Here is a 13,611-nt window from a genome sequence, read left to right on the forward strand (position 1 = left end):
CACAGAAGCTTTAGACTTAATGGACCATAAGCCTTGAAAATACAGCTCGAGACAAAAGCTACTCCTAAAGTGAGACTGTTGTCTGGGGGGGAGGCTGAAGGTTTTTTCTTGTCACTTTTTAAGTTTCTTACCTTTTTGTTGCAGCAAAGAGGAATTTAATGCCAAGCACGTCATACACAAACACCCAACTCAACACTCTGCCTGGTGCCCGGCTCCGTTAGCGTGTATCTAGGCATCGGATGATGCAAAGTGCACTTGATGCAGCCGTGTACTTGTACTTCAACGACAGGGGCCGAATACCCCCGAGAACAGCAGCTCATTCATTTTGCATCGAGTTGAAGCACATCATGTCAGCTCCCACTCTCCTCACGGACTGTGCACGCTTGTGTTCGCCGGCTCCAGCTGTGAGCGAGTGGGCGCTTCTCCCTGGAAGGCACCGCTCCATCAGGGGTGTGTCTTTTCCTCCCTTCCCATCGCTTTTACCATTTGCGTGCTCCCCGCGCTCCGACCCGCGGAAGAGGCGCCTCTCCTCCCCCTTTAACAAACCTTCACTGCTACGCACTGTGTTTCTAGCCTGTAAACTTCCAAGATTAATCTGCTGTGACAGAAGCAATCTTTTGGGGAAAGCTGAAGTGCGCAGGGAGTCTTCACCTCCCAATTTTCCAAAACCAGTGCAAAGCTTTCACAGCGTGACTCTGAACTGAATGCAACAGAGAAAGAAAGTCTCTTTAAAAGACAGCGAAGATTTACGGCCAAATCCAAGAATTCAGACAGAAGTACAACTGCGTTTACTTCAATGAAATTACACCTGCTAATAGTAGAAGTGAGATTTATCCTTGAGCTGTAAAAACAAACACACCGAATAATTTGATTTTCCAGAACTGACACATGCAATAACAGTAAATCTAATTTAGAGGTGTTGCTTGCACTAAAGGTGACAGTAAACACAACACTCTTGGAGCTCCATTTTTTATTTGGCAAAACTCCCCATCAAACATGCTCAACCAGCAATAAAGAGATGCTTCCCCAGGGACTGCACACAAAACATGGCAGGGTTTAAACCCCAATCCAGGGCATTCAGCTTCATAGCTACCCGCAGCATTGCACATCACTCCTCCTGGATGCAGGGGAGGCCTGGGGGGAAGAAAACTCCGACCAAGAAACAACTGCAGTGGCATGAGGACATGGGTCACCACCCTGCACATCACCCTTATCTCCATCCAAGGGACTTGCTCCTTCAAACATGCCAGCGGAGCTGCTTGTGGGATCACACCCTGCCACCTCAAGGAAAATGAGCCAACATGGCAAATACCCATCACCCAGCCTCTTTAAACTAGCTGAGCTCAGCATAAGTGAAAGCAGGGCAGGGACTGCAACCATGGGTATTTCCCCCAGCAGATTTGGGAGGTTGAAAAGCAGTTAAAGACAGTTTGCTGGCAGTCACTTCTTCCAGCCACACAGACCCATTGGGAGCAGGATGTTTGTGCACAGCCTAAATACACTCCGAGACTCTAGTGAGGTTCCTTCCTTCCCTCCTGCGTATCATCAACACAGTTTGGCAGGATCAGTTCACTCAAGTGACCACCTGTGCCATTCTGAAAGCTTTCTGCTGATTTCCACAGGAGTAACAGGTTGGAATTTAATAAACAAATCTGTTGATGCTACCTAAGAAGAAACAGATCCAATTTCTCCTTTCTTGGATGTGCTAGATGCCCAGTGCTAACAAGAATTCAAGGCTATATAATAATTTTTGCACTGAAGCAAACAAGTAAGTCCTTGACAGTCTTGACACAAGTGTGGAACTCACTTGGGGGGAAATAAAGGGACATTTTATGCACAAGCAAAATGGAATCTGCAACTGGTTAAATGCCATAAGATACACATGTGCTATATTTTTAATCCAGGTTCCAATAGGTGTTCAACATAATTTGTTTAAACTTGCAAGTGAAAACAGAATTAATCTGATGACAACTGTCCTCACCATTGCTGTTCTCCTCTTTCACTCTCTGCAAGTAGCATACAACAGGACATGGTACACTTCCAGCTGGCCAAACAACAGCACTTGTGAGAACAATGTCACACTCCAATTTAAAAAGCTTCTAAGGAGAGAAGCCAAACTTTGCCATTTTAATATGCTGGAACAGTTTGTGGGAGAACACCACTCCTCCCTGAACCTCTCTTCAGTACAAGAAAAGAGATTCAGCAGAACTTTGGAAAACCTGTAAAAATAAGTGTAAGTAAAACTACATACGTCCCAGTCTTTGACTTTTTAGCTGGCTATCCAGTAAATGAACTGGGACTGAATTCTAATCCTGTGTTGGACCAGGTATTTTGGTATGTGGTACAAGCAAAACTTACTGCCTATGCACCTTTCAGTAACAATATGGCTAGATACAAACATGCTGGGTCTATTTTTGAGAAATAACTTGCCCTGGTATTTTTCATCAGTCCTCCTGGTCAAAGGAAAGGGGTTTGAAAGGGCTAGTTGAATCTAGCGAATAAACAACAGGTTACAGGACTGGTGCCACAGCCAAAGGTTCAGCTACTTAGACTATGGGGAATGTGACTATAGCTTAGACTGTAGCTGGTGGGGAATGTGAAGCTCAAGGGCAGCCTTGGCTGCAGTGACCATGAAATGGTAGAGTTCAAGATCCGATGATGACACCAAGCTGTGTGGTGCAGTCGACAGGCTGGAGGGAAGAGGTGTCATCCAGAGAGATCTTGACAGTCTTGAGAGGTGGGCCCGTGCAAACCTCATGAAGTTCAGCAAGGCCAAGTGCAAGGTCCTGCACACGGATCGGGGCAATCCCAAGCACAAATACAGGCTGGGCAGAGAATGGATTGAGAGCAGCCCTGAGGAGAAGGACTTGGGTATCTTGGTTGATGAGAAGCAAAACATGATCTGGCAAATGTGTGTCTGCAGCCCACAAAGCCAACCGTATCCTGGACTGCATCAAGAGAAGTGTGACCAACAGGTTGAGGGAAGTGGTTCTCCCCTTCTACTCTGCTCTCATGAGACCCCACCTGGAGTACTGCATCCAGATCTGGGGCTCCAACATAAGAAGGACATGGACCTGCTGAAGCAATTCCAGAGGAGGGCCACAAAGATGATTAGAGGGCTGGAACAACTCTCCTATGAAGACAGGCTGAGAGACTTGGGGTTATTTAGTCTGAAGAAGAGAAGGCTCCGGGGAGACCTTATAGTGGCCTTCCAGTACCTAAAGGGGGCCTACAGGAAAGAAGGGGAGGAACTTTTTACAAGGCCATGCAGTGATAGGATAAGGGGTAATGGCTTTAAACTGCAAGAGGGTAGATTTATATCAGGTGAAAGGAAGAAGTTATTTACTCTGAGGATGGTGAGACACTGGAACAGGTTGCCCAGAGAAGTTGTGGCTACCCCCTCCCTGGAAGTGTTCAAGGTCAGGTTGGTTGGGGCTTTGAGCAACCTGGTCTAGTGGAAGGTGTCCCTGCCCATGGCAGGGGGGTTGGAACTAGATGATTTTTGAGGTCCCTTCCAATCCAAACCATTCTACAATTAATGTTTCAGCTTCCCTTTCTCGTGCCCCATGTTCTCTGCTCCTCTAAATTTGTTGCTTCTACCTGCTGACTATGAAAAGAGCAACAGATTTACCTCTGCTACCAGCAACAGGAAAATCTCCTAAGTTTGGCCAGCAGGAAGTTTCTAAAAATGAAAAAGTAGTTTGAGCCCAGTGTCTTCCTCTTTGTGCACACGCAACTTGCTTAGTAACTACAGCTATGCCTTGTGTTTGTCATTCTGGCCAAATTTTCTATACCAATCCTCAATCCCACCCAAAAATGTGAAATTCAAACATGAACTTAAAATTTTAGCTATAGGCTCAGGGGGATGGTGGTATCTGTTTTCTGATTCCTTTGAGCTTACTTGGTCAGATATATGTATTCTGAAAATGAAAGAGGTGAAACTCACTCAAAAGTCTTCTTTTATGAACTGTGTTTTAGAGAATAATCATGAATAACTTCAGTTTTGAGACCAGTCATGGAAGTTGCTGCACTGGGCACTGGCTGCCGAGTTTGGCTGACAGGCTCTCCCCAGCAACAACTGCTACCATAAAGCACATGAAAAAATGTCCAGCGCAAACACTGCACCGAGTCCCATTTCCCACTGCCAGCCAGGGCTGTGAGCTTGAAGCCAAATCACTAGACAGTCAGGATCTTTGTACTGCAATTTACCTACAGGCTGCAAAAGAAATGAGCTTGCAGCAGGTTAACAGGTGAACTTTACACTGACAAAAAGATCACAAGCAGCCAGCCCTAGCAAGGTGAAAAGTGCCCATGAGAGAGCTCTCATCTTAGAAGACCTGACAAATTCAACTCCTGCACTGCCAAAAGTGTCACATTCAAGGCAGCAGGGGTGTTTGGGGGCATGCCTGGTTTATAAATACAACACGTGTTGTTTCAGCCTCTCCCAGCTATCACGTGCTGCCCTCTCATGGGTCCTCAGCCAGGTTGTATGTCCCCAAGCTGCTGTGTTCCTCACTAGAGATAAAGTTCAGCCAAGCTCATAATCAGGGAGTAGATATTTAACACTGTAAAATCTGTGCAGATCTCCACACACTCAGCAGTGATGATGTGTCCAATTCTCTGGTTAAACTGCCAGTGAACAGCAAGGTGTCTGAGTAAATGAACTTAGCTTACACTCTAGACACAGGGGTGGGATCATGTTCTCCCCAAGTTGATCAAATATTCTTATTGCATGGCCAGCTGTTTATCTCAGAGCAAAATACCAAGTATCCCATCACACACATCCCTGGTAATATCAGCAGAGCTGTGGCTGGACTAAAGAAACAAAAACACCATCAGCGGCTGAGATCCTCATACTCAACCTGAGCATGTGCAAGGACTAGATCCAAGGGCTTCACATACAGAAAATTTTGAGGAAAAGAGAAAATGAGTTTGTGAGTAAGGAACACGGATTTAGGTTGTGATTTATTCCAGTTTGAACAAAAGGAAAATGATATTACAGGAACAAATTCATTGTTGTGAGGCCAAGAGTGTATTTTTGTGGGTGGAGAGGTAGTTAGCCCTAGCAGCTGCACTCACACTGCTGGCTCACACTTACAGACCTAGTAGTACAGACACACTACTATAGACTTGTAGTCCTACACTTGAGATAAAAGCAAAAGCAGGTTTGCATCCCAGCTCCTGCACCTGCAGCATTCATAGCTCCACTACTGCCCTACAGGAAGAGAAACAAATGTTTCCCAAGCTTGCCCTACCTTTTGCTATTCTGAGGCATCCATCCTATCCTAAGGCAAAACATATTGACATTTCCAGGAAACAAAAAATTACTCCTTTTAGCAAAACTCGGAGCACAACAACAATTTTGTTTAGTCTTTAACAACCTAGAAGCTGAAAACCTCCCATCATTGTAATGATCTGCTTTCTTCCCAAATTATCAAGCAGCAACAGCAGTGCCAGATCTTCTAATTTATCTGAAATGTCATATTATTTTCAAAAAGAGAGGGAAGGTAAGGGACGAGTGAAGAAACATTTCACAAAGTTTAAATCCTGGATTCAGACAGGTATATGAAAATCTCCATACACACCACAAAACAAGTTTCCAACATCCATGGATGAATGAAAAAGTTTGAGATACTACCTTGAATCCTAAAGGCTCAAAAGTGACAAAATGAACATGCCACTTATGAATGCCTGGGTTGGCAATATCCCAGAAGAGCTTTGTTTGTTTTTTAAACTAAGGCCCTTGAAGCCACATATGTACTTGATAAATGAATAGAGGGCACGAGCAATCGCTTAGTTTGCTTTGTCTAATTCATCTCATTATGTTCCTGATGGTACCTGAGCAAAAGCAGAGATGAAAAACAATTTTCCTAATAAAATACAGATGAGTGTCCCCCCCAAAACACACAAAAAATTAGAATCTTTCTTAGTGCATCTGTTCTCTTGTAGTTATTGGTACATTTTATCTTAAATGTGCATCTATATTGCTGGAGATACACATGTAAAGTTTATTTAGATTCTTCAGACATCACCAAAAGGAACAGGCAGAAGATAAACTTCTTAATGAAGAAAGACTGATGACACACAAATACAAAACAAAAACAATTCAATACATCCTTAGCAAACTGAACTACACCTGCAATCAGCTTGCCAAAAGAATAACTTAACTGCTCTGAGATTGCCTGCAATTGCAGAGGACAGGTCATAGGGCCCACATGGATCCTTCCAGTCTGAGCTACTGAAAAATTATTCTTTAAATTATCTACAGTTCCTCTTTCTGCATCTTCTTGACAAATACAGCATTATCCCAAACACTGCCACATGTCAATAACAGGTACCCCAGAACACAGGCAAGCTGACTTTCACTGGTTCTTGCCTGAAGTGGAAAAATTCACTTACTTCACTGATGTTAAACGTTAAGATCAGCAGAATACCAGGTCAATACTGAAGCCAGCCACCTTGCCTGACCTTGCAGATCTCAAACTCTCTCCTACTCAGAATTCTAAGATTCATAGTAGGCTCCTTATTTTTCCACCTATTTTGTTGTTCTACAAGAAGAACTCTACCCCTGCTAAAGAAATAACATTTACACCATCCTGCCGCTCCCAGAGGTATTACATTGATTTTGCTGAGCAGCATTCAGGTTTTCCATGTCCACATCTGTAAGTTACGGTCTAACACAACTCATGCTGAAATTAACAAAAAGCTTCCCATCAATTATAAGTGGAATTTGGTCAGACTCATGGGGCACACAAGCATACGTCCAGCCAGCTTTTAAATTAATCAAGGTGGGGAGAGGGGAACTTCAAGCAGTAAAATATTAAAATTTTAGAGACAATTGAGAATTGAGTTCTATGTTTAATGCATCACTCAAATTATAAATTAAAATTATTTTTATGGCATTAAGATGAATAGCATTTCTGTAAAGCAGACCATTACCACAAAAGATAAAATGCACACAGATTTTTCAGTGACATTAAACACAATTTTCTTCTCGAAAAAATATGGATGTTCATGTAACAGTTTCTAAATACAAAACCAAGTCAGTCAGTAAGAAAACCACTAAATGTTTTAAGACGCTTGAATTATTTGTTGAAAAAAATCTTTTAGTTTGTTCAAATTAGCGTTTAAGTTTCTGCTAATCAATCTGCGCTTATCAAAGAGACTTGAGTAGGTCACCTAACTCCATTGCCAGAGGGCAAACCGTGCTGAATACCACTGACAAACAAAGGCCCTTTTCCCTGGTGGAGCCAAGGAAAGAAGCGAACATATCATTCTCAGAATTAAAGGCCCAAAGTGAAAATGCTTTCTAAATACATGTAATGGATAAGATAGTATATGCTATGATTTACATAAAGATGTACCTCACATAAATATTTGAATTGCAACCAGCTAGTAGCAAAAGTGGAAAAGCATCCTGAGGCAGATGCAACAGTGTAGCAAAAGTGGGAAAGCATCCTGAGGCAGATGCGACAGTTAAATATTTGAAGTGGTAAATTGATAGCAAGAACATCGTCTTACATTTTAGAGGCACAGTCCAAATTATTGTACCAGTACAGTTCAGCCAAGCTTGTGACTGTGTTTAGAGAGAGACACACGCAGCACAAAATTTGGACCTTATTATTTTACTGTAGTACATACTAAATTCCAGAAGACCTTCAGTGAGCTACAAATACATAGGCATGTTACAAGTTTCCTTGATATCGGGAGTATAACACTGATGCAAACATGAAAAGAGTGTTTATGTATGTGGATATAAATATTTACACAGTAAAGACATATATAGAAACATCCTACCTCTCTCTAACCCACCAGTAGGGTAGGGACACAAAGTGTTTGGATAGGAAGAACAACTAGAGACAGGTCATTTTCTGGCTGTAATTTAACTTTTTTATTTGCTGTATTAGAAAGTTGTGAATGTCCCACATTTCATTAATTAGCATAATACAGAGATAATAAAATGAAACCCTTTCCACTGCACAGTAAATTTTATCCTCTGAATTGCTTTTTCAGAAATTATTTGGCTGGTATAGTAACAATTTTTAGGAAGTCAAATTCTTGCCTACAATAGAAAACAGTAAGCATAGTAAATACATGTCTTACAAAGGGTTAACCTTTTGAAGTAATCCACCACACGACAGAAAAGTCTGTTCCTGCTCATACAAACATACTATACTCACAGTAACAAAGAGCTGTATCAAACATCTCAGCCAGAATGGTGCTTATAAGTATTCTTAGCACAATTTTTCTTAAAACACTGTTCTTTTATTCAGTGGTCTATGCTCTCTATGGCTTTTCTCCTCAGAAGGTTTTTTATATGCCCACCTTATTAGTAACTGAACAGCTTCAATATACATTAGACTAGCAAAGTGAAATCACTAGTGGACTAACTTGGTTTTCTCTTATCTGCTAGAGACCTTAGACTAGACAAGGCCTTGAGATGAGAACAAAGGAATACAGCAAAGTTTTGGTTTTTATTTGAAGAAAAATGTTATTAAATTGACATTATTTGACAGTCTTCATAAGGCTCTTAAGAAAATTTATTCTATAGGTGGCTCCCTCTATACACAGGCCCTACTGCTGACACATCATCTGAGAGAAGTGTAACTAAGTCTAACTTCAGTTCCGCTGAAGATGAAGGGGGTGAAAGAAAGGCAGGCACCTTCAGTCGACTCCAACTGGTTTGGGAAGGAGGATGCTATTTATTGTTGGCATTGCCTCCGCTGAGACCAAGCAACAGATTGTGTATGCACCCAAGTGCATGACCTGGCAAAGTAAATAGGGTAAGTTTAAACCACCTTTCACTGTCATTTAACACCAAAGCTTCTAACTGGGTGTTGAAAACAAGGAGGGCTGTGAAGATCCTGGGAGGGAGATGTTTTCTGTTCACAGCTACTGAGCCAGAGAGCAGCTGCTTTTTGCATCACCTGCATCACTGTTTTGCCACTGAGTTAAGGCAACAGTTAAATACAGGAATCCGGCCTGGGCAGAGCATCTGCTTGATTAACATACAGTGAAAAGAATAATAGAAGAAAGCATCAGATTTCCACCCCAGTCTGGCAGTCAGTGGCTCTCCTGAGCTGCAGACACTTTCACAGGCAGCTCAGGCTATTCTCCAGGGACCTGTATGATAGCCACTTAAATTCACCGATTACCCTGGTTGTATCCTAAAGTGTTTGAGTTTAATAGCTAGAATCATAGGGAATATGTAGAGATTTTCTAGCACAAATTTGTAGAAATACTTTAAGCCAGGGACTCAGTCAATATGCCATCTTTTTATTAATTGAGACGGCCTTACTACTTTGCAGTGGTTATTTGTAGTCCAGGTTTAGACATATCATTTGTCTTAACTGAAAGCTTTACAGTTGAACACTTTCAGAAGTGACACTAGCTAAAATTCCCAAATTATATGCAGTATTTTCCACTATTTTCTGAAAACAAATATGGAACAGTAAAGGGTTCTGTTTAAGGTGACTAAGCATTCATTGCCATGCTCAAACCACTAGCAGAGCAAGTGACACACTATGGTTGTCTGGTTGTTTTTCCTAGTAAGAAAGGAAGCCTCCTGCAATTTTTCCCACTTCTGTACAAGCAAATGCCTCAGCAGTACTCCTTCATGGGCTTCTCTGTTCCTGTCTCCCTCTACAAACAGAAATCCTTACAATTCTCCTTTTCTGTGTTTGTCTGAATTCCCTTGCTTAATGAGACTTCTCTGCACTTGTGCTAATTTACTCCTACTATGGTTCTCAGCTGCTGTTTCTGCATTTAAGCTTTTCAAAGGTTACCAAGAATCTACAGCTCCACAGGCAAAATTCTCCCTAAGCATATCCTTTTTTCTCAGCTGCTATCAAAGGGTGAATCCATCGTTCGTAAGCACCTGAGCTGCTCACAAGCCTCATCTGTAATGCAGAAAAATTTCTGTCACATGTAATAATTTTTCATCTCATTAGTGGCATTAGACCGAAAGGATAGAGGGATGTTGCCCTGACACAGCTGAAGCCACTATTGATACAAAACCATTCACTGGTGCAAAACTATGGGTGCCTATTTCAACTTAATATGGGCCTATTTCAATGCATCTTCAGTCTACCATGTCTTTCATGTTAAATCCCAAAACTAAAATAAACCAGTCTCATTAAGCAAAGTAAGAATGCACACATACAGCTTTTTGCATCCACTTAACTATATTTGCTTGAAAACACATTAATTCTGTAAGCTTGACTGGATTTTCCCTTTCACAGCTGTATTGTTTCCTTACACCCTCCTAGAACACGCTGCACTTGCAAACAGTAATGTGAGGCCTTATGGATATAAATGGGAAGTTTTGTATAAATAACCACCTAAACTATTTCTTAGTGTGAATGGAAAATGTTACCAAAACATACAGAAAAGGATATTTAGATGCAGTTGTCTTAGGGGAAATGAGAAAGCAAAAGATTACTCTAAAAAAGACAGCTAAGAATATGGGTCAGACGAGCCAGCAGAATACTTTTCCTCCAGTATAATCCCTCACCTCTAGCCTATTTATGTGATTCTTCACCGTATGTTTTGTCCTTATTCCAAGGTTATGAGGACCAAGGGGAATAGGCAATATTGATTAATGGTATCTCAGAGTTTGAAGAGTTCAGCTGTAATTACACATTCTTTGAAGGGTGTTATCTTTTCAGAAGAGCAGGTGCAAACACCACCTCAGTTTTAATTTATTTTCTGCTTTTCTTGACCACGTCTCTTTAATGCAGGAGAAAAAGTTTAATATTCATTATCTTGTACAGCTTGATAAACTCCTCTCACATAATCTGAGAAAGACTCAATCTCAGAGCACATTCAATCATTACTTCAAAGGGAAGGCAATCCAGAAGGACCGTATCACCTCCCTGAACAATGCAGCTGTAAGCCACATTGCATCAATGAGGCCTGATGTTGTGTTGCTTGTACACAAAATATCTTCTGACAAGGGGAATGATCAATTACAGCTACAACAGGATATCCCAACCATGCTAAACTTGTATTTATTGTCTGTACTTCTCTTAGCTTTTAGGCCAGGTATCCCTCCGCAAATCTCATGTCCATATGATAGACACACACTGGAGCTCAAGTCAGGTAATATCTGTAAGTACACAGTCTCAGCTAGGAAATACAGATCATAACGCCATGAGACAGGCACTCAACCTGCACTACAGCTTCCACACTCATCCCTCTTCTGTCCTCTAACAAACCAGTTCTCACTCAGACATGTCCCTCCCTTCTTAGCTTGACACGCACACAAAACTAAAAAGAAAACATTTAACCTGCTGTATAGCCTTGTTGCTCAAGTGAAAATTTCTAATTCTGGATGTCTAGAAAAAGGTTCCTAAATCTGGATCTAGACATTTGATTTTTCCAAGACACACAGATCCTACTGAAGTCAGTGGACAGTGCAGGTGTTAAACAACTCTGAAACCAGGCCACTTTAATTTAGCTGTTGAAACAGCAAGATAGTATAATATTTTTAATTCCCCATATTCTGAGGAATCTGAGCCATCACTTTATACCATTTCCTCCTCTTTTTCCACAGATTTGTCCCATTTTATCACTCACATCACCCCAACAGTTTTCTCAGCTCTTTCCCTAACAGCTCCTGAGATAACAGAACTCAGGTAATTTCTGTTTTGTTGTTAGGATTTTCTTCTCTTCCAGCCTTACAGGAATATGTCCATCTGACTTGGGGTATCTACCCATTTAGTTGCCTGCTCTCCCTTTTTGAGGCAGCTTGAGCTTCATCTTTGGTGCGTACATTGTCCTACTTTCTTCAATCCAGTTGTCCTCTCCACCCCCTTCTCCCCTTTTTGATCCCCAGCCTCATTTTATTCCCTGATGGCTAGGCAGCAGAAAAACAGGGGCAGTTCAAAGAAAGCAGGGCAATGGATATCCACGCAGATGAAGAGATCCCCACCACCATCACCTGACAAAATGGGCATTATTAGGGCAGAGAAGGGAGCGTAATGCCTTCACACTGTCTAGTCAGAGAGTCTACAATCGGAAAACCCTAATACCAGAGAATCTGCCTCTCCATCACTCAAGAGCAACTGCGCTCCCGCTCCCTCCTCAGCCTGCCAGGGAAACACCCAGACTATCCAGAGAAAACAAACCTGCACTGTGTGGTGACAAAGCTAGTAGATGCACAAAGACATGTGCTACGTGTTTTGTCCAATGTGCCAGGTGTCCACACCATGCAGTAACCAGTTTCATATTCAGTCCCATTAAAGCTCTCTCCTGAACCCATTCACAGCCCTCCTGACCAGCTAACCACTGAATTTTTCAGCTGGAATATACTGCTGTGTATGGAGACACCAGGAGAGAAGAAACCATGATCTTTCAGGCTATTAATGTCCTGTAGAGGTTTTAAAAGTTGAGGCAGGCTTTGGATTGGTGGAAGAGCAATGAAGATAAAGGAGGATTCAGGGAAACGTGCTAACAGAAACTCTTTCACAAAATTGATGGGCCATTACCTTTTCTCTCTTCCTTGTTAGCGAGCTGCTCAGAAAGCAAAGGGCATGCACCAGCAGCCAAGAAGGGGAGACAAAACCCAACCTAAGGAATGATTAATGTACACTCCTGCAGCTCTCAAGTGAAAAGAACAACCCTTTTATAGCTTCAGTAGGCTAGTATTTTCCAACATGCTTTTAAAGCCCAGAAAAAAACCATGTCATCGGTGGCTTGTTAAGAAGCAAACACAGCACTGACAATTATTCACTGATACACCTGTGAGACCACAAATCCTCCATGTGACAGTGACCTTACTGATCTTGAAATCAAGCTACTTAAGCAAGTGCGGGGACTTTTTTTATTTACAAATAATACTAAATGAATCGTCATGTCTCTGTTTTCAGTATAGCTGGAGACGAAGACTGTGTAAGAGTACAGTGGCTTCTACTTCTAAAAATCACACAGTATCATCTAAGAAGCGAAGTCTGCCAAAAGGCTAGACAGATACAATATATTTATTTTCCTTTAATGCCCATATATATATATATCTCAAACATAGGAGCTCTGAGTCTACACATATACATACTCATACATACATGCATAAACACCAATTTGTGCGAACTTGCTTTTGTTCACAATTGCATGAAGGTGCTCCAGACTTTCTTAAGGTCAAACATATTTTACTGACTGATTAACTGAAAACAAGTGATGTTACCTTTCAAAACACAAAATCACCACACAGCCTAAGTGAACAGTACGATGAAGCCTTTGATTATTACAGAACCGTTAAAAAAATAAACTCTAGATGTCAAAATAATAGTGTAATGTATGGAGTCAGTGATTACAGCCTCCTGGAAGATGTTTCTGCCTGAGGTGAGTTAGCAGACACATCCTCAGATTAAACCTTCATCAGCAGATCTCTGTATTTCATCAATCTTTCATTATGGTACAGCTTAGAAAATCATCTGGTCAGATGTCATTAGAAAACCTCTTCATCTTCCAAAGCATAATCTACCCAAATAAATTACTACAAACAAAACAGAGTTAAAAAGGAGGGCTTGCAGATCGTTATGGTGTTCAAATAGCTCAAAATAGAGGAAAATATAAATTTCTACAATATTTTAAAATTGAAACACTGCCTTTCAC

General features: G+C 41.5%; 1 protein-coding gene across 13 annotated transcripts in view; it reads right to left on the reverse strand.

Moving 5' to 3' along the window:
• APBB2 (amyloid beta precursor protein binding family B member 2) overlaps positions 1-13,611 on the reverse strand; it is a 209,411-nt gene that overhangs the window by 27,899 nt on the left and 167,901 nt on the right. Inside the window, exon 1 of one of the 13 annotated variants that reach the window (XM_074866056.1) lies at positions 132-509. The exons of the other annotated variants lie outside the window; for them this stretch is intronic. The gene's annotated coding sequence lies outside the window, so the exon portion shown is untranslated. Of the gene's footprint in view, positions 1-131; positions 510-13,611 lie in introns of those variants that run through there. 13 annotated transcript variants of the gene reach the window in all.

This window comes from Strix uralensis, chromosome 4, assembly GCF_047716275.1.
Source record: "Strix uralensis isolate ZFMK-TIS-50842 chromosome 4, bStrUra1, whole genome shotgun sequence".
Taxonomy (NCBI): Eukaryota; Metazoa; Chordata; class Aves; order Strigiformes; family Strigidae; genus Strix; species Strix uralensis.